Source organism: Saccostrea echinata, unplaced genomic scaffold (genome assembly GCF_033153115.1).
Source record: "Saccostrea echinata isolate AGI-Se365-2 ecotype Australia unplaced genomic scaffold, CSIRO_AGI_Sech_v1 ptg000029l, whole genome shotgun sequence".
Lineage (NCBI taxonomy): Eukaryota > Metazoa > Mollusca > Bivalvia > Ostreida > Ostreidae > Saccostrea > Saccostrea echinata.
The window spans coordinates 28,743,526-28,765,278 of NW_026889778.1; the positions used below are offsets into that span (position 1 = coordinate 28,743,526).

At 31.2% G+C, this 21,753-nt stretch overlaps 1 long non-coding RNA gene across 1 annotated transcript; it reads left to right on the forward strand.

Moving 5' to 3' along the window:
- Positions 1 to 5,805: 5,805 nt before the first annotated feature.
- Positions 5,806 to 6,524, forward strand: LOC133194715 (uncharacterized). Its single transcript, XR_009722166.1, has 2 exons — positions 5,806 to 5,958; positions 6,180 to 6,524. It is a non-coding gene; the product is annotated as an uncharacterized LOC133194715 (long non-coding RNA).
- The last annotated feature ends 15,229 nt before the right edge of the window (positions 6,525 to 21,753 follow it).

The window sequence follows — 21,753 nt, forward strand, 5'->3', positions numbered from 1 at the left end:
GTGAAATGTATTTTTTCAAGATTTAGGTTTTAGGTTAACTATTGAGAGAATATATTTTATTCTCTCCATGATCGCACTTACGTCATTTTCCTAAAGAATATTTTGCAATGTTGCCATAAATTATATCAATTAAGTATTTCAAAATGCTATATTGAATATTGTTTATGTAATAAATAGTTAAATACTGTTTATATACACTGTCTGCATTGTATATGGGTGACGAAAAGGGCAAAAATACCATATGAAAGAAAACCAGCCTTTTTTATTTTTAATCAATTGTTGTGAATTTAATCGTTCGTCGTGATTTTATCTATCGTTAGTTTTGCAAAGATAAACGTTATCTATGTTTGTTGCATACTGGATCGTAAATTTTGCTTTCATGTATAAAAAAATTGTTTTGCGAAATGATGCATTTAATGTCATTTGTTAAGTTTTCATGGTCATTGAAATAAGAAAAATTGTTCGTCTTCTTGAATATGGTATTTTTTGCCATTTCCGCCGCCCATACACTGTGCAGTATCTCGTATTTTCAGAGGTTTACAGGGTTTACTTTCGGGGTCAGAAGCAACAAATGATAGCTACAATCTACTTCGAAAGTGTTTTTTTTTTCCAGATTCAGAAAATCTGGTCCGTATTTATTGTATTGATTTTTTTTAAAATTTTAACAAATTTTAACTCATTTTACAAAATGTATAAGAATTTGTTCTACCGTTATCTTTTTCCTTTTGAAGATTTTATGCAATGCATTAAAATTGAAAGACAAAAGTGGAATAATCATTTAAAAGGCTAAAGTACTTACATGTAACTTTTTCACATTGCAATGAATTGTCTGTTCTATGCTTAAGTCTACAATAATGACCGAAAAACGATAAAGTACTTTGGAATTACAGTGCAGCTATCATTTGTTACTTCTGACCCCGATGGTCTTTCAAAGCTTTTTATATAACATTTGTTATACAATTACCTTATTGTTTCCCCTTGAAAAAAGATGGTCTTTCAAAGCTTTTTATATAACATTTGTTATACAATTACCTTATTGTTTCCCCTTGAAAAAAGATGGTCTTTCAAAGCTTTTTATATAACATTTGTTATACAATTACCTTATTGTTTCCCCTTGAAAAAAGATACAGTTTTTCCTCAAACAAATCTCAATCCTTCCCAAATGCCCTGTCCCAGTTTACTGAAGTGTTGCCCATTAATGGTTAGAGCGTTCGCTCTAGAGTAGTTTTTCCTTATTTCGCGTGTTCGAATCCCAATGTGGGACGTGGAGACCGGTCCTTCGGATGAGACCGTATAAACCAAAGTCCCGTGTCGCAGTAGCTGCTGGCACGAAAAAGATCCCCCAGTGCTCAAAGGCCCTGAGTGCCGCTCTCCACCGGCAGGTGATGGCGTCTCCATATGAGTGAACAATTTTCTAAGGTCTCATCCTATAGAATTCTGACTTTTCCCAAATCCTATTTCTATGCCATAATAATTATCGTTCCTTATTAAAAAAAAAACACGATATCATACATCGAAAAACATACCTCCTTTTTCGTACATGTATATGTAAGTGACCGAAAGAATAATGGAGTCAGGAGTTGAAAAGATAATTTCAATTATATGTATATGTTTTTATATATTTCCTTGACTAACACTGTAAGATAAGCAGTTAAGTGCAATATTGTTAACATTTACACCCTGCAGCAACTGAGTACAAAATGTGCAAGATAGGTATACTATAAACTAGAACACTGTTCTGTTCCGAAACTTTCAATTATATCTAGTAAGTCTTATATGGAAATAGCCCGTTGAGGCCAGTTCAGAGGAAGAAGTACATGTATTTTTGATTGCATTTATACGAAATAATTATTGCGTTTCAACACAACAGATTGTGTTAAATTGCAATAATTATCGCTTTTAAAAGCATAATATTGCGATTAACCGTAATATTCAATAATTTAAACAATTTTATTGAAGAATTCATTAGGATTGGGAAACAGGCAAAGCCTATGCATATCTTTTCCTTGTTTAATAAGTCAAGATAAAGACAATAAGTATCAATAATACTTGTATACTTTATAAAAAAAATGCTGATAATCAAAAATAAAAATTCACAATCAAGTATTATTCATCAGTATTGCATAAAAAAGTTGATGACCCCCTAATTATATATAATTAATTTACTTATTGTTCAATATATTGTATATATAACATTGTTTAATATAAATATTGTAAAATTGTATTTTTACTGAGTATTTAATATTACAGTATACTTAATTTAGTCTCTTATAGATTTAATAAATTCATGTACATATGAAAATATTTTATAGTTTGTTTGATAGAAATATTGACATTTTCCTCTAAACAGAGGGTCGAGTTCAAAAAACAACATTAATATCATTTAATTTTATTTTACAAGTAAATTTCTTTCAACAGTATTTGATGGACATTTGATTGTGTAATGTCTAGTATCCTCAGTTTAAAATCCACATTTTTGACATGATTGAACATCTGATCAAAAATGATTTTTGAAATGTGCATTTAGATTGCTAGCATTGTTTTGCAACTGACAATGTAAGATATTCTCTTTTCTATTACCATAGTTAAAGTACCTACATGGTTTATTGGCTGCTCCTCAACTTTTAAGTTTTGCTTAAAAGATATATAATAAAAGAGAGTTTTTGACATCCTCACTAAGTTCCAAAGTTTTATAGCCGAGGGAATAAAACTATTATAGTAAGGCATTGTTTTACAGATTGGCATACACAAGATTCTAGATCCAGACCTTGGGTTGTATGCATGTTGAACTGGAAAAAGGGTTGAATAAATTTATACAAATAATCAGGTAATTATTTTATACAATCAATTAAAGTTTGTGTTTTTCTCTTCTAGGATATAATGGTTCCCATCCAAGTTAACCATACAAAGTAGATCTGGAAGAATTAACTCTAAGCCAAGTAATAATTCTGGCAACTTCTATCTGAACTTTTTATGCAATTCTGCTTTACTTTAGGTACAATTATCCCACACAATGTCTGCATATTCTATAATCAGTCTTATGAAAGCAATATGAATTTTTATAAGTGAATTTGTATCGATACAATGTTTCACTAACCTTATATTCAATATTTTACATGCCTTTTCGTTTATACTTGATAACTGATTATTCCAAGAACCATCTTCCTGAAATTGTATTCCTAGGTGTACATGTGTTTTTGATTGTTTTATATAATCATCTCTGTATCCAAATTGAATGCCATGATAATTTTTGTGTTCCCTTGTAAAATCAACAATATTCATTATGTTAAAGCGCAAAATATTTTGCGTTTAAACGCAAAAGGTTTCTTTAAAAGGCAAAAGTTTTCGTTTCAACAGCAGTTTGTGCTTTAATGCAAAAACTATTGCCATGAATGAAATATGTGGAGATAACGAACAGTATTGAGCTTAAAAATCCGTTAAACATTACAAAATAGGAGCAGAGAAAACACGGACCTCTAAGACATCAGATATGGGATCAGGTGCCATTAAGGAGTGAGTATCCCCTGCCAACCGGTCACACCTGCCGTGTGCTCCTTGCATGATCGGGAAATAACGGAGAAATCCGTCGACAATTCAGTGTGTAAATAATGGCCTAACAATTAGTATGTTTAAAGTCAGTCAGCATTTGTCTTAATGATAGATTGTATTTGCTGACAAGGTCATTGTACCGACCATAGAACTTACAAAATGATGACTTTAAACGAGACTGTTGATATTTTTGTTTCATCAACTTGTTTGTCAATAATTTACCTCGTCTTAGAAATTGTTTACGTAGAGCATGCTCTGGCGTATCGGATCAACTGAGAGATATAAACCGCGTATGCAGGAGATAAGGGTGCAATAATTCATTGCGTATAAACGCAATAATATCTTTGCATTAAAACGTAATTTACTCTTGCGTTTTAACGAATTTTTTAAAGTTTACTCGCAATAGTTTTGCTTTATAACACCAAAATCATTGTAATGAAACGTTATCACATTTGCATCTAAATGCAATATTTTTTGGGTAATACGTGCATTAATTTTAAGTATTATACCATCGGGATAAAAAGGAGTCATGCAAAAATGATTTGTTTTTATTTCTCACTCGTATAACTTTTCAAGAAATTGCATGTTGCTTACTGCACATCATCAGATACTTCTGAGCAAAATTTCTCGGAGAAGATGGCTCTCTTACTGTGAATTTATACAAGAGAAAAAAACTAAGGTTGTAAACAATGAAGCTTCTGATAAATGCTTACATATTATATACCATGTTTTCTTCTTGTTATATTCTTTTATTTGAAATTATTTTTACGCACTAATCAAATAGAATTAAACTACAAAAAACAAATTAAGAAATAAAATGGTTTAAAACTAGTTATCCCCTTCCTTGTGGTCACCAAGTTTAAGCCATGTATAAAGGGGTTCAGAAAACGACTAATGAAATGTTGGAATTTAATACCAGATGATGAAGCCTTAAGACATATTCAGAACCCTCCCTATAACTGTAAACAGTTAATATAAGAACATAGATATAGAATCATAAGATCAAAATTAAAATCAAATACAAACTTCAAAGAAATTGATTGCTGTGTGCATAGGTGGCCCCTGATGAGGCAGACCTTCCTACGTACTACTAACATGACTTTTGCTATTATACAACTCAATCATTTTTGTAGTCAATTGATCAAATGCTTCATTCAGAGTGTTGGGTTCTTTTAAGTGTTAAACATGTCCGGTTGAAGATGTCATTCTTTTACTCCAATTTTACTTAACACTGGAAAATTTTGCAAAGTAGAGAGAATTACAAGATCATTAATCATTGAACCAATATTGGCATTCATTAAATATAAAAACATACGAAAAATAAATCAGTCACGCTTACAATATCATCAGATTTATAAGGTAGACTCCAAATGTAGTGTCCATAAGCTTTAAAAAACCACTGAAACACTCTACGCTTCCATAATAAAACAATATATTAAATAACTAAAAAAAAGTCTAATTTGTCTAATCCTAGTAAATTATAAAATTTCATAACTACAAAATTATTGAGTTTAAACAGTATAATTATTGCCTGTAAACGCAACAATATTATTGCCTTTAATCGTTAACTTTTGCGTTCATACACAATGAATAATGCAATTAAACGCAATCTTTTGCGTTTGAATGGAATGATAATTGCGATAAAGGCAATCTGTTGCGTTTAAAAGTAATAATTATCGTTGTTATACATTTTTTAAAAAAGATTTTCTCAACCGCCTTTCATTTTTTTTTTTAAATTATGAAGTATTAATTTCAGATCCACGATTTATTGTTAAAAGTGGCCTGATTAAATTTTTTTTAAAGCTATCATCATTCAGAAGAGATAAATATTTGAAACCCGTCATATGCAGCGCAGGAAGAGCTGAAAAATCCTGTATAATTTAGAATGTCTTAGTTTTATGGACATGAATTCTTTATGTTATGTCTTGCCCTAAGAATTGAGAAAGATTGAATCTTTCTAATGTGTCTAAATTTCATATGAAGAGAAACTCGGATATTTATTTGAATCATACAAATTAATCACACAACACAAAACATTCAAACACTTACAAAAGCTCTAGGAGTGTAGAAGTTTATCAAAATTGTTGTATTTTGTAAGCAATTTAGGTTACCGTCATGTTTATTTTTAAACAAAAGAACTATACGACAGATAATATATGTCCTGGCACGTTGACGTAATCATCTTAATGATTTATATGATGAATAACTAAACAAAGAATGTAACGTGGCCATACTTAAACGTGTGTCTCTCTCGTTTTTCTTACACAGAGATAAAGTTTATCACAATGAACCATTTTATTTGTTTAGAAGTTTTTGCACTCATTTTCCTTCTCAGAGGAACTGCTTCCGAACTAACAAGTCCTGATGTTAGTAATTCAACTAAGAATAACACAAAGGATTCTCCAAAAGGTCAGTTATTGTTCCTAAATACGTCAGAGTCTTGTTTTTTTTAAAAAAAGGAGTAAATTATATTATTTGATGGTACCTGTTGAAAGATAAAATCATTAAGAATAATAACTTAACATGTATTTTTGAATATTATTTCCATTTTTTAATATCTCATAAAAATTACAACAGGCAATTTTAGATATGTGTATTCATTTCGTTTTTTTTCCTTTTTGTTTGAACAGTTTTTTCGGACAGAGCTGACAGTGTATTTTTCATTGACAAACCTGTCTTACGGAAACCAGTCCGCATGCGCAGGATTAAGCTCATACCCCCCAGAGCTAGGTGAAGGCTTAGAACATGACTACATGAGAATCACATTTCCTTGTTCAAGATTGATTGTGGTTAAATTAAAAAAATACATGTACATATTTAATTTTACTTTTATCAAGCTTAAGAATGTATGAATTTTTTTTTTAATCTGATTCGATATTAAGTTGTAAATTGTCAATAACTTATATAACACATGTATATGTCTACTTTATGCATGAAAATAATAGCAATCAAATGATTAAATCTTCCTTATGGTGTATATTTGTTTTGTATGTACGATGATGTTTGTGTGTGATGGAGGTTGCGTGTTTGCGCGCGCGCGCGCGAGAAAGAGAGAGAGAGAGCAAACATTTTATCAAAATCATTGCTTAAAAATCCTTACCTTTAATATAACTGACTGTAAAATTTTATTGCAAACATCCAGTATTTCTTCTTAATTGATGACGGATTGCTTTTAATATGTTTTATAGTCCAAATCATGTGAAGAAATAAAAAAGTTTTTTTTAACTTCTACTTTAGATCACCACGTTTTTCCCGATACTTAATTTTCGCGAGATAGGCGTTTGATACTTATAAATCTTTAATTACGAATTCTGATTACTGTTTTGCATTATTTTTTATTCATAAAAAATATCAATATATTACGTCATAACCAATATTATGTTCTTTTAACTTACTAACTCATCACCATATTCACATTAGATAATTAAAAATAGGATACTATGTATACAACTTTATGAAATAAATTATCAATATATCAATTCTTCATGAATCTATTTAAAAAGAACTAAGGTTAAGCAAAATTAGACAATGCATACTTTCTAATTTGGGCCAATGTTATATATGCTTTCTGTTTCAATGACAGAAAAAAAGAATGTTCATAAACTCCAGTTGTTCAGATTTGCAATAGAAGAACTGTTTATAAGCTTTGATTTAAGCAAAATTACATTATTGTCGTCCTTTACAATATTGATTTCTTATATAATACTATGTATTTGATTGTACAGAATCCTTTATTCCGAAACAATTTGATACTTTATTTCTGTCTCTTAGATCAAAAAGGTTTAAATTACATAAAATTTATCAGCAAACAAAAATCCAGCCAGGCTGGAACCACAATAGGACATTGAAAATAAACATAGGAATATGTAAGAAACAATTTTTTTAATTGTCTAAAAATAAAAAAAAAAATAATCATTTATTAGTCATATTAATATGCAAACATTCTCATGTAGTGTATGCGTTTAGTTAGAAGTGGCTAAATAGGAGATGAATGTTTTACTTCGGTATGTACATAAACATGTAGAAAAGTATTTTAACAAGTGGAAAGCTGTCAATGTGACACCAAACAGGGTTTGCTTTGTGTGAACAGAACTGCTATTTCTCTAGAAAATTATAAACCTGTTATAAATTCCACACTTTTTATACCAATGAACTTGAACTTGCTGAAATGATATGGTCAAGGTCATGAGACATCCTTATGTAATTACCAATCTCTGTTCCAAGTATGATCTTCCGATGATTCTCCACTTCAAAGTTCCAGCCAGGAATTTTTTTTTATACTTTTCTGCCAGTGACCTTGAATAATTACATAAAATATTCAAAGTATATTTATTTATATGTCTTATATATTAAGGTGGAAGGGATTTGAAAGGTCATCTCTTTCTTTCCTTCTCATAATTGTATAATTTTAAATAGAAATGGTAAACTAAGATGGAAATCTAACAGGGGCTATGTTTTTGGCGGAGCAACGGCTTATGAAAATATCTCCTTTTCAACTTTTCTGTTTCTCGAAATTACTACAGAATAATGATTTTAATTAAAATCAAAGACTTATAAAAATTTTCTATTGTAACTAAAATTAATAATAATGGAATAGAATTTCAATATATATCAAATAGATATAATTTTCCAAGCAAAGTACAATCCTGTTAGCTTTTGAAAGCTTTCAGTCTAAGTACGGTTTGAGCAGAAAAAAATCAGTAAAAAGTGTTTTTTCTGTCTAAGTAAACGGTCAAAACTTTTTGTTTTTGTATCCTTTTGTATCTTTATATAACTACTTTACCATTTGTGAAAATAAGAAAAAAATTAAATATAAGAAGCATATAATAATAACTCATATTCCCTAAAAATTTGGAGAAAAATAGAGGAAATTCGGATTTGTCAATATCTATTTCAGTTATATTAGTTATGTCAATTTGGTAGTATCATCTGATAAACCTTATATGGTAATATTTTTATGCAGAAAGAAAAACATTTTATCTTTTGAAATAGAAGTAGGCACCACATGAATGGCATCAGTAATATTTATTCTTAATGTCAAGGAAAACGATAATGACCTTGACCTTACCTGCTTCTAAAATAAAACGGTCAAATTTAATCTAATTGATACCATTACTTAGTGATATTGTCTTCTTGAAAATTTCGATAATTCTTAAATATAAGAAATATGAGAAGAATCCCTCCTTATAACTATTAAGGCACTTTTTAGTTTATTTAATAAAAAAGTCTTGCATAATTCACTTCTTCTATTAACTTTCAAATACATATTTTACAGTGTTTTATTATCAAAAGTGAATGGTAAATGGGAATAACTCAATAGAATACTAATTAATAGAGCCCTGGCTAGAACCAAAACACTTGACCAAATGGTCCAGATGTTCAAAAATCTGGTAAAAATATTCTTGCTTATTAAAACTTTTACACTGCATGCCTCCGATATTCCCAGGAGCAGAGAAGATTAATGCATTTTCACTACAGATTCACACAGCCTTGCCCTACCACCATAATCCATGACCAAGGGTCATGAAATTGTTAAATTTGGAAGAGGTACCCTCATCATCATAACTATGCATTTAGTTGAAGATTTTTAAAGAACTAATTTTCACTATATCATTAATAAACACCCCTCCTCGACCCCCCCACCCCCCACCCACCCTCGAAAAACTCTAGAACCCCTGACCCTAGGACCACAAGTTTTTAAATGTTGTTAGAAGCACCCTTGCACATCATAACTAAGAACTTTGTTTATCTGCTAAACACGAAGGAGCAGACAGGGTTATTTAATAGAATTAATGCATTTTCACTCTATTATCAATATAGCCCCACCCATACACCTGAACATCTGACCCAGGGGCCATGAAACTCACAATTCTGGAAGAAGCACTCTTGCTCATCATAACTATCCACTTAGTTTCTTAGCTTTATAACCAGGAAAAGAAAAGAATATTTTTCAAAGAAATTATGCTGTTTCACTATCTAATCAATAGACCCCCCCCCCTTTCACCACAACCCCCGAGCCTGAGACCATGGATTTCAAAATTTTGGAAGAGACATCCCTGCTTATTTTAAGAAAAATACAATTAGTTTGTTTAACGAGGCCTAGTCTAATTCTAGTGCGTATGACTTTGCGCAGCTTATCAATTTCATGCAGTCGTAAGTATGGCATTATACTTTCCCTTGTTTTTGTGATTTTAATACAAAATTATCAGTATTTATAACGTCTATGGGTATGAAAATGTGTTTTCAAGACAATGATTAGGAATAAACGCTGAAATAGCTCAAACGACATCACAGCTATCTGGTTTTGTAAGCAATGCATGACGCTGAAGAATGACACATGACTCTCTTGAGTAATCATGAAGTCTATGGACATTTTACTTCAAACTGTTGACAGAACATTAAAAGAAACATACCAGCAATCCAAATATAGTTATTTTTTAAATCAAAATAATTCATCTGCGCCGTCATATACACATGTGTATCGCAATATGGCATATTTAGAGGTATTGGGCATTGAAAAAAATTAAACTTTGTAATAATTCCTAGACCAACCTGGAGGGTCAACTTTTTTGAAATTTCACAATTTGGTGACTTTTACCAATAACTTTCATATATTTGACTGAAAAAGAAATCCCTAGGGCAGAAATACAAAAAAAAAAATGGGGAAAATGTGATAATTTGGCGCTTTTCCAACAAATTCCCATGGGGTCCAATAGTAAAATTTGACAACTTTTGAGATGTCCCCACTAAGAAATCGGGATGGTAAACATTCGATTATTTTATCTTAAAACAATTAATATGGTATTAAAAATTCATACAAGAAAATTTATCAAAATATTAAGGGTAGAAATAATTAGACTCGGCCTCGTTAAATTATACCCAGGAACTGCATGAACTGAGAAGACTTTCAAAGAATTAATGCATTTTTGCTACATAATCAATAGAGCCCTGCCTTAACACGATAACCCCTGACCCCAGGGACATGAAATTCGCAATTTTGGAAGAGGTACCCTTGCTCATCGTAGCTATATACTTAGAAAATCTGTTTAATACCCAGAAGCAGAGAAGATGATTTTCAAAGAAATAATGCACTTTCAATATATGACCTATATAGCTCCGCCCTAGCACCAGAGTCCCTGATCTAGGAGCCACGAATTTCATAATTTAGTAGAGGACTTAATGCTTATTACAAACATGACAACAGTTTAACTGCTTGATGTCAAGGAGTAAAGAAGAAGATTTTTAGAGATGGCACTAATTTTGATGGCTTTAGCTCCACCCCTAAGGCCCCAGGGGTTAAGGAACCATGGAATTTTGTTCCCCTTCACTCATATATGCTGTATGCCCAAATAATTTCAATAAGTTTATCCAAGTCATGTCTGAGAAAATGTTCGGACAAAATAATAGGTCTAGCTATAACAATATATCGTCCTGACTTGCGTTCTGGATGACATAATAACAACTTTAACCAATAGTCACTGTGACGTGTCTATTGTGCAATTTTAATTTTGAGCTGAGAACATAATAGGTAAAGTAAGCATTTCGTAAATTTAATGGTCGTTATAATGACCTTGTTAGCAAATACATGTTTAACCTATCACTGCTGACTTTTTGGCTGACTTGTTTCATACCAATTGTTTGGCCTTTGTTTTTATACCGAATTTGACTATGAATTGCTCCTCCTACCTGATCAATACATAGGGATCACGGCGGGTGTGACCGGTCAACAGGGGATGCTTACTTGTCCTACATGTAGGCACCTCATCCCACCTCTGGAATTTCCAGGGGTCCGTGTTGTATGCCTTCTTCACAGAATGGTATTGCTTATAGATTTTTTTAAATCGATCACTGTTCGTTATCTTCACCTTTCTCAATCTAATAGGAAGAAAAACATATAACATTATTAAATTACAATTGCGTATTTGTCTAGTATTAATCAGAAAAACGCAAGAGAATTACCCGTTACCCAAACCTTGCAATTGACATCAATCAACTTTTTTTCAAATTTGAATCACTTTGTTGGGACGGGGGTCATTTTTCAACGGGGGACAATTTCTTAAAGGTTGAACATGTAGAAAACTGACTCCTAGAGTTCTTTTTCTTCAAAATATCACATTTTTGCACATGAACGGGGGTCATTTTGGATGACCCCCGTTCATTTTTCTACGGGGGTCATTATTCGTCTTTACACCGGTGATCTATCGATCTATCAGTAGTCATATACTCAGTATAATATTAGGTAATAAAACAGTTTTTAATGTCTGATCTGTCCATTGAACAGATTATTTTTTCCTTCGAAGCTGAGCAATAGAACACAATGAGCTGCTCCCAACACAGATCGAAAAAATATTCTGGTGTATTGACTGATCAGACATTAAATAATTGTATGCTATAAATTCCTTCTGCACAATTTATTCATTTATTTATCTTTTTTTTTTTTTGATATGGTGATTCATATGGGTGTGAGATGTTGAGAGATGGTCTTTGATTTCCAGACTTGAATGTCGATTATTGTACAAGTCTTTTTAATGTTCAGTTAATTTTTTTAAACGAAATATGGAAATAACGAACGGTATTCAAGCTCAGAGTCCATTAAAACAATACAAATCGGGAGCAGAGCAAACACGGATCTCTGAAAACAGAGGTGGGATCAGATGCCATGAAGGAGTGAGCATCCCCTGCCGACCGGTCAACACCCGCCGTGTGCTCCTAGTCATGATCGGTAAATAATGAAAAAATCCGTCGACAATTCAGTGTGTAAATAATGGTCTAGCAATCAGTATGAAAAGCGTCAGTCAGCATAATTGTGACTTTTGTATGATTGTATTTGCCGACAAGGTCAATGTATCGACCATAGAACTTACGAAATGATTACTTTTAACGGGACTGTTGATATTCTTTTTTCATCTACTTGTTTGTCAATAACTTGCCTCGTTTTAGTATTACATTCGCTTTAGGTCATACAATCCATTGGGAAACAAAGATCATCTAGTGATATGTTAAAGAATTCCCTTTTTAAGTACTCTTTTCAATCTCCATTCGTTCCAAATGTTAGAAAAATCTTAACAGGTTGTTTACTTGCTAAGAGGAAATGTTACATGTTTCATAAGCTACAACATGTATTTGCTACCTGTGGTTCAGAAAGTAAAAAGAAATCAGGTCAAACAAAATTTAGACGTACATGTATCAAGTATTTTGTCCATTAATTATTAACCTGACGTCAGTAAATTATGGAAAAACCTCGAAAGTCACGTGATGGGTTCTTATACTAATTATTTAATAAAAAAAAAAATAGGTTGGATTTTTTTTTTTTGGAAAAGTTATGTTCAGCACAAAGTAGAACATTTATTAAGAGCTACATTTTTATGAGTCAAAATATAAGAATAAAAGTGCGGAATAATATTTTAAAAAACACTTCACAATTAATGAAATCATTTGGCATATTATTGGACTGTTTTTGTTTTTTTGTTTTTTTCATCTGAAGCTTCTACAGATCGACAAATAACATTAGCAAATTTTCATGGTTGTTTAATAAAAAAATATTTGGACCTGTTAATTAAGAATTCTTCCTGAACATCAAGAGGTTTTTTGTGGAGATATAAAAATGTACAACATTTTCAACAAAATTTTGAGACAAGGGGCATTATCGAAAACAATTCAAAATATCCAGATTTCCTTTCTATTCACAGAAGGTTAATTGGGGTCTTTATTATTGAATATTTTTCATGATTTTTTTTTTTTTTACAAAAATGGATTTTATTTAAAATATATCGATGTACACATTTACGTGTCAAAATAAAAGATGATTTTCGGAGTCCGAGAAGAAAAAACGCCCCTGGACATACGCCAACCAAATCTTAAACATAGTAAATCAAAGTACTAAGAGTACTGATAGGAGTAGATTAATAAACTTTTATGTTTGTAACCTTGTTCACAACTTTTCAAATTATGTACAACATTTGGTATGCCAGAATCAAATGACTAAGAAAATGTCAAGATTCTACAGAGTCAAAAGGGTAAGGCTTGTTTTGATTGACCATAACCTTTGAATGATATAAATGAATGATATATGAATGAAAACATGTAAGACTTCATCATTGCTCAAAATTTTTCAGTAATTTAAGGTATTTCCCTGACCAAAAAGTTTGTTTAAAAGTGCTATTAATAGAAACTTGTGATAAAGTTGTGATTTCCACTCCTATTTATAGAAAAGTTTATACTTCATTTTGAGTTTGAAAATCTAAAGCGAAACTTAATTACAATGATATTCATGTAGAAAAAAAGTGATGAAAGAGCTTACAAGGTCTTTATCAAGTAAATTTGTAAATATTTGCCATTTTCTGATTTCATCCTCATATTTAAACTGATCATCATTCTTAGTGGGGAAAATACAGTAGTTTTCTGGCTTGGGGAGATATTTATTGAACTTCATTATTTTCATATGATGAGAGATATGATTAAATTATTATTTATGTTACATATAAAATGAGACATTTTATATTTTTCTGAAAAGTATCTTAAAAATAATGAATATTCATTAGCAACGGTCACGTTGTCATTAATTCATAAATAATGTACATGCACAACATTTAACCATGTGATGTACTTTGACTAAAGTTAAATCACGACAAATACCATCTATATTGATGATGAGAAAAGTAATAGAGCAACATATGTACCAGGAATAAAGATTCCTCTCAAATTTATGCCCTCTTTACAGATTTGCATTGTTTATAGATTCTTTAAGATCAAACACAATACGTTATCTTCATCTTTTTCATAGTAACTTGGATTCACAATATACATCTTGCAAAAGTGGCAAAGACTTACCAGATTTTCAAGTCTATACCAATAGCTTATCATTGATCTTATAATGTCAAAGTGTAAGGGATATCTACCAAATTCAGACAGTACGGCAAAACTAGTTGCATATTACAAAAATTACAAAGGATATATTCTAGATGTTTTGTTTATCCAAACTTGTTTTAGAAGAAGTATACAACAGCATATAAAGACATTAAAATGTAGCACACAGTTGCTTTAAGTATTGGAACTCTTCAACCCCAGGGAAAAAGATAATAAAGTTCAAACTATGTTGTATATGTCCTTAATGGGACTATTGTATTGTCTAAGCATAGTACTTAATTGCATATTTATGCATTGTCAAAATCACAAGGAATGCCTTCGGTCTTCCTCTACAAACTGTTGAAAATGATATGAGGAGCGAATTTCCTGTCGTAAAATTAGAATACATGCACTGTTTTTTTTTATTCGCAATATCTGAAAATCCGTTTTCTTACATAAATTTTTAGGCCTGTTGTTTACTTAGATTCTACATTGCATTTTTAAAGCTTTATTTGGTTAAACCTGTAATTTCAAACTTTTTCGTATTTTCTCAACATACTGCATTCAATGGTTAAAAAGAGAAAAAACTGCTTCTTCTTACATTCACTCTCTGTGTTGTAACCAAGGGTTGTGACATGTTGAATATTATAATTCACCATGTGATTTCGTTCCTCAGGTAACTTTGTGAATCCAAATTCCGTCACGTGACTTGTAAGGTAGCATGTTTTGTGCTTACTAGGACATTGTGTTCGAACACGTTAAATCATCTGGCATTGATATAAAACCTGCTTTAATAACACTGACGTGCTCCTATTGTTAATTTCGTTTTGAAACTTTTGTCAGTAGTGTATTTGTGCCATACAGAATGGAGAGGGAGATTGGAAAGAGTGATCACGTTCTTTTTTTTCAAACAAGTCATTCTTATTTATCCAGTCTAATTTTAGACCCATTCTTACAATGTTAGCCCCACCTCTCATGCATATCTAATGTTCAGTCAAGGGCAGGTAAGTGTAAATTCTCTGTATCTGGAAAGCAGTAAGGACAAAAAACATTGAATCATTTTATTGTATCACAGTCTAAGCTCATTTCAAGATTTAAATTTGGTTCAAAATTGACAGGATTCTTTCATAAACATACAAAAGTAAAATAAGGTTTAGATATAAAAGCAATAGAAGCAACCGAAAAAGACCCAAAAACCGGCGTTAAGTGCAATCATCCTTAGTTTGTAGATAACAATACTTTTGTAAAGCAATATCTAAAAAACATTTTAATTTTGGTCTGCTTGTCTTTTCAAACATTTTAGTACAACATCAAGTTTTTGACTTAAGCTTCAGATGTTTCATGATCCCGGACCCTGGTCCTTAGAACAGTGTATGTTTCCAAAAAAATATCCTTTCCACTTTACCTATGTCTTGTGCCTGAATTGTAATTAAAGAAACAAGTCTTTGCCTGTCAATTGCTGTTTCCCCATACTCATCCTAAATGTATCTGTACTGAAAAACGGAAAGTCCTGATCTACATCATTAGTCTACATTATGTACTTCACAGATAACTTCTGAAAAAAAAAAAAAAAACAAAAAACAAAAACAAAAACAAAACAAAAGAAAAATTCATGACAGATTAAATCATCACAAGAAAATCTCTGTCACTGTATGTGTAGATATACATGTAGGGCAATAGTTATGTAAACATGTGGAAAAATAAAATGAAGATACTTATTGATTGTAAATAAATTGTGTATAAAAAAAAACACCGAATGCTGAGAAACGTGTGCATTCCGTACATACAGTGTCCATTCAATTGAAAAGAAATTAAATTGACATGTCTTCTATGAACCAGAAATTTTTTAAATTTTTGAATACAGTTTCGCTGTAAAGGACTAGGACTTGTCTACTTTTTTGTACAATCCCTTTAAGGGCTCCATTTATTTGCTCACTCGTAAATCGACGAATAAACAATGCCATTGAATATCTATCGTTTGCTGGCATACAAAAAAAATCAGTTTGGAAATCCCCCATAAATAGGTTAATTTGGGAAGAAATAAATTAAAGTTTTAAGGAAAAAAAATACTTTAATAGTCTACACGGCTGCATTGATAGTGAGACTGGTATGGCAAATATTGCTTACAAGCATGTACATATACAGTCCCTGAAACGTTCTACTTTCCCACTTGAACGGTGAGCGAACGCTGAACGAACGATGAACGAACGCTGAACGAACGCAGAGCGAACGGTGAGTGAACGATGTGTGAACGCTGAACGCAACTTGGTGAACGATGTGTGAACGCTGAACGGTGAGCGAACGCAGAACGCGAACGGAGCGCAAACGCGAACGCAAAGTGAACGGTGAACGAACGGTGAACGCCAGATGAACGATATATTCGGAATGCCTCTGATCTTTTCCTTGCATTGAAACTATTTTATTGTATTATAATGTCAGGTGCCAAAAAAAAAAAATAATAAAAAAAATAATAATAATAATAAATAAATAAATAAGTAAACAAATAAATCAATGAATAATTAAGTCAATAAAATAAATTCTCCAAAATTGTCCTCAGAAAGACGATGCATGTACAGTACATTAAGTTTTTAATCACACGATTTTTATCGCATTAAAACATTGCAATTGTTGCCAAACGCTGAAGTATAAAAGATATTGTTTTTAGTTGGAAAATAAAAATGTTTATTCTTAGTTGATAACAAATCAGAGAAATCTTATGATTTATAGAATGAATTAAAGCGATTGTAACTTATATTCATATATATATATATCTCCGTGTCAAGGCGATTTCGTGTAAAGTAATGAAAAAAAAAATAATTACATTTATATGTTCGTATTTTAAATATTTAAAACAATAATATATTATGTGTCATTTCTATTTTTTCATTATGATTTATTGAGCAGACGTCTACATGCATCTCTAGATGGCCGTGATTATACTCGGACAAGATCATGATGATACAAAGATACATATTCATATTATTTGTTATAAATTCAATTTTCAGAACTTGATATTTAAGTAATATGGTGTTATAGTGTTATAGTTTTTATTAAACAACAGACAAATGAGAGAGAGAGAGAGAGAGAGTAATATTCAGTTTTAACCCCCCCCCCTTTCAGGCTTCACCAAATGTTTGTACCTATATCAAACAAAAACTCTGAATTTTTTTTCTAAATATATCAGACAGTGAAAGTAACTTTTTTTTTTTTATCAACAAATCATATCCATTTGTTTCACAGTCATACTCGTTTTTTTATTGTCCTGCTTCAAGTTCACACAAAGTCCACGTGCTTGTCCTGTCAATCAAAATCATTCGACACTGTGCAGGTGTGAAAGTTTCGTCACATCGAAGACGAAGTGCGAGTATTTCCAACAAGTTATAGCATTTATTTTTATCATTTCTAGATTTGATTCCAACATTTGAATAATAAATTAGTAAAATACAGTAGGCATTAACACTTGAATGTGAAACATACTCTCTGCCAATTTCAAATACCACCGCCGATACGTGTACATTTTGATCTACTATTGTTTTGTGACATTTTTAGATGCATGTTTGTTTTGAGGCTGAAATTTTTGTTCTACAAAAGACCGTAGCTTTTTTTAAAATGTTAATTAAAACATTCTGGAAATACGGTACTGACTAAGTCACCGATTTAGGGGGAAAGGGGGGGGGGGTATTAATCATATCGATTAGCAAACATATACGGTGAAGAAAGTTTTTTTTTTCTCTATAACTATAGACTTTACATATTACAGTAGAGAAATTCTGTAGTGCATTACATTTTAAATAAATATTTCCTTTAACCACACTATCAATTCGTTCTAAAGATAATAAATTAACAGGATATCCGCAGTACTATGTATAACTCTCAGAACTAGCACTAGTTCTATTATATTTTCTGTAGTAATTAAAAAAAAAACGTATTAGAAATAAATATTTTCGTAATTTTGCTGCGTAATTTTTTGACTTGAATAATTATATCTCCGTTAATGATTTGTCGTCTTTAACAAAACAACAAAATGTTGCAGTGCTTGGAGTATTTGCACATTGCCCTTAGTTAAATTTAATATTTCTGCATCGTTCTAGATAGGTAAAGAATGTGCTTTTTACAACATTTATTTTCCAGAGTAATTTAATAAATAACCTAACAGCTAAGTTAAAATAATAAAAATATATATCGTAGATATTTTTCCTCATGAAATAATGATTCTTCAAACACGATATGTTAGTTAATAAATTATAAAAAACCTGTAACTCCTTATCTACAAAAAAGATAAGTCCTTTCACTTCGGAGTTCCGAATGGCAATGAAAACTGAACGATAGGTGAACGCTGAACGCAAGGTGAACGCAAAGTGAACGGAACGAAGAGCGAACGCTGAACGCTCTGTGAACGGTGAACGCGAGCGCACGGTGAACGGTGAACGCAAAACTGTGAACGGAGAGTGAACGGTGAACGCACGGTGAACGAACGGTGAACGCACGCTGAACGAACGGTGAACGAACGGTGAGCGAACGGAAAAATGGGAAAGTAGAACGTTTCAGGGACTGTAAATGTATTCCTTTTTGTATTTTATGGAAACAAAATAGTAGGTGTTTAGGAAGACAATCATTATATCGCTACCAGAAACTTAGAAAATAGAACTTGCCTTTGGAATTCCAGTATAAGGGGGAGTATTTGATAAATGACTTATTGTGTGAAAATAGAACTTGCCTTTGGAATTCCAGTACAAGGGGGAGTATTTGATAAATGACTTATTGTGTGAATAAAATCAGAACTGCTACAAAAATATATTTTAGGTGCCTCTCAAGACCACTGTTCCAAAAGCTGTTACATGTAGTAAACGATCCAAAATATAAATTAAATCTAGGGGAACTTTTTTTCTACAATGAATACCAAAATTAGACATATATATATATATATATATATATATATATATATATATATATATATATATAATTTTAGATATTGAGTTTTGAGGAATTTTATGTTGCTCAGGTCAGTCAGGTTTTTTGAACATCATGTCTTTAGTATGTTTCCGAAAAATATCCTTTCCACTTTTCCTATGTCTTGTGCTTAAATTGTAAACAAATCCTTGCCTGCCAGTTGTTATTTTCCCCAAACTCATCCTAAATGTATTTGTATTGAAAAAAAGAAAGTCCTGATTTACATCATTAGTCGAAATTATGTACTTCACAAATAACTTCTGAAAAAAAAAAAACAAAAAAAAAAACAAACAAACAAAAACAAACAAACAAAAGAGAATACCCAAGACAGAAAAAATTATAATAAAATTTCTGTCATTGTATGTATTGTTTATTTGAAACTATTTAGTCAATAGACGTCAGCGATTGGCCCTCTTGTTACAGCATCAGAGAGGTAATGTCATTTAGGAGTTTTAAATTGAATAGGCAATTTTAGTCAGATTATAATTATTGCAATAGTTATGTAAACATGTGGAAAAATAAAATGAAGATACTTATTGTAAATAAATTGTCGAAAAAACATCGAATGCTGAGAAAGGTGTGCATTTTGTACATACAGTGACCATTTAATTGAAAAGAAATTAAACTGACATGTCTTTAATGAATAAGACATTTTCATTTTCTAAATACAGTTTCGCTGTAAAGGACTAGGACTTGTCTATTTTTTGTACCCTCCCTTTAAGGGCTCCAATAACGTGCTCCCTATACGTCGACGCACAGACAATGCCATTGAATTTCTGTCATTTGCTGGCATACAAAAAAGAAAATAAAAATAAAAAATAAAAATTTCAAAAAAAAAATCATTTTGGAAATCCCCTATTAATAGGTTTATTTGGGAAGAAATAAAGTTTTAAGTAAAAATTACTTAAATAGTCTACACTGCTGCATTGATAGTGAGACTTGTATGGCAAATATTTCTTACAAGCATGTACATATAAATGTATTCCTTTTTGTATTTTATGGGTGTTTAGATAGTCTTGATCATCCAGACGCTTGTCTTGATAGCACAAACGACGCTTTGCGATAGAGTTGAAGCGTCTTGATGATCAAGACTGGTGTTTAGGAAGACTATCATTATATCGCTACCAGAAATTCACTTAGAAAATAGAACTTGCCTTTGGAATTTCAGTATTTGGGGGAGTATTTGGTAAATGACTTATTGTGTGAATAAAATCAGAACTACTACAAAAAATATTTTAGGTTCCCCTCAAATTCACTGTTCCAAAGGCTGTTAGTAAACGAAAAAAAAAATGAACTTAGGGGAACTTTTTTCTACAATGAATACCAAAAATACACATGTTGTTTTTAAAGCTGAAAATACAAACAGAATTAATGATAAAAAACAGAATAGATTGCCCCACTGACTGAGTAACATACGAATAACATGTGAATAACATGTTGTTAAATCAAAACAACTTGCAATGATAGCAAACAAACTAAATTTGTTATGTTGATATGTTTACAGTTGTTATTATTGAAATGTGTTATCTCTAATCAGTATCAAGCTCTAAACAGTCAACATGTTTTGTTTATGTGAAATTGTTCAGTCAATAGGAGATGTCATATCGCAGCGATTAGCCCTCTTGTTATTACAGCATCAGAGAGGCAATGTCATTTAGGAGTGTTAAAATTAACAGGTAATATTTATTTTGATGAATATATTATATTAGAAGACGTCTGGTGTAATCAGATAAATAATTATTGAGCATAAGTCATGCATCTGAAACAAACTGCTCTCTCTCTCTCTCTCTCTCTCTCTCTCTCTCTCTCAAACTTCCTACTGTTTTTGTACATAATATTAAAAACAATTTCAGAAGGTATGGAAAGCATTACGTAAAATTAAACAACATATCACAACGAATGAGAAAAATATATATATATATATATATATATATATATATATATTTTATATAATTAATTTTTTTGAAGAATCTAAACCCTGATGTGATTCTGAAAACTTTTCTGAGATTTTTGTCAATGTTACTTTAAGATGTTGCATTGCCTGATGCATCAGAATGAGATATATTCACTGATTTTGGCATGTTTATAAGAGGTCGTTTCAATGTATGTATCGCGTACTTGTACTTGTGCAGGAAGATAGTGGACACAGGTAAAACATCTTAACCTAATTTACGTCATCGACAAAAAACTTATTAAGAGCACCAAAGATAAATCTCATCATTGTTGTTTTCTGAGTATTCATATATTTGTTTAAAGTTTACATTTGCAAAACGAAAATTAAAAGACATAATTAAAAGAAATTGTAGGGATTTTTATCCTTAAGACATGCGTCAGAGGTATAATTAATTCTATCTAAACCGTGATTAAATTTCTTCTCTTGTATAAAAGATTGGCTTTTGATTGTTATCA